The following is a 1,019-nucleotide window of genomic DNA, read 5'->3' on the forward strand; positions in this document are numbered from 1 at the left end:
GTGAGTGTGAGGGTGAGTGTGTGGGTGAGTGGGTGGTGAGTGTGAGTGTGAGGGGTGAGTGTGTGTGAGGGGTGAGAGTGTGTGAGGGGTGAGAGTGTGTGTGAGGGGTGAGTGTGAGTGTGAGGGTGAGTGTGTGTGAGGGGTGAGTGTGAGTGTGAGGGGTGAGTGTGTGAGGGGGGTGAGTGTGTGAGGGGTGAGAGTGTGTGAGGGGTGAGAGTGTGTGAGGGGTGAGAGTGTGTGAGGGGTGAGAGTGTGTGAGGGGTGAGAGTGTGTGTGAGGGGTGAGTGTGAGTGTGAGGGGTGAGTGTGTGAGGGGTGAGTGTGAGTGTGAGGGGTGAGTGTGTGAGGGGGGTGAGAGTGTGTGGGAGGTGGTGTGAGGAGTGTGTGTGAGGGGTGAGAGTGTGTGAGGGGTGAGAGTGTGTGAGGGGGTGAGAGTGTGTGAGGTGTGAGTGTGTGGAGTGTGAGTGTGAGGGGTGAGTGTGTGTGAGGGGTGAGAGTGTGTGTGAGGGGTGTGTGTGTGTGAGGGGTGTGTGTGAGTGTGTGTGAGGGGTGAGTGTGAGTGTGTGTACAATATTATGTATACTGTAAATGTCCGTCCCGGCCTGTATTTTCTGGACGAGGGGGATTCGGGGGAATCTAACGGGACAGTGGGAGATTCTGACCGGGTATGAAATGAAATATTAGAGAGGGAGAGTGGGGTCAGACATCGATGTGGACCCAGGACCCCCAGATTTCAGGCATTCTGTGTACACCAGAGGATTCTCACCCATAAATATACATAATAAACATACTTAATATACACGCACATGGAAAGAAATATCTGGATATTGTACACACAGATAGAAATGTTTATTTATGATCGTATATTTTATAATTGGAGTCTTGTGATTGAGAGAGTTGGTGTGAGAGTTAATCTGTCCCCTTCTCCTGTACCCCTGAATTTGCTGCCCTGACGGGGGTCTCTGTAAACCCCGATCACAGGGTTTGATATCCCACTCACTCTTTCGCTGATATTGGAAA

The 1,019-nt window shown here is 51.6% G+C and overlaps 1 long non-coding RNA gene across 1 annotated transcript in view; it reads right to left on the reverse strand.

The window, feature by feature from the left end:
* Positions 1-826: 826 nt before the first annotated feature.
* Positions 827-1,019, reverse strand: part of LOC137319429 (uncharacterized) — a 36,168-nt gene continuing 35,975 nt past the window's right edge. Inside the window, exon 3 of the long non-coding RNA XR_010962153.1 lies at positions 827-1,019. This exon is cut by the window's right edge and continues 3,763 nt beyond it. This is a non-coding gene — a long non-coding RNA (uncharacterized lncRNA).

Source organism: Heptranchias perlo, unplaced genomic scaffold, assembly GCF_035084215.1.
Source record: "Heptranchias perlo isolate sHepPer1 unplaced genomic scaffold, sHepPer1.hap1 HAP1_SCAFFOLD_845, whole genome shotgun sequence".
NCBI classification, from domain to species: domain Eukaryota; kingdom Metazoa; phylum Chordata; class Chondrichthyes; order Hexanchiformes; family Hexanchidae; genus Heptranchias; species Heptranchias perlo.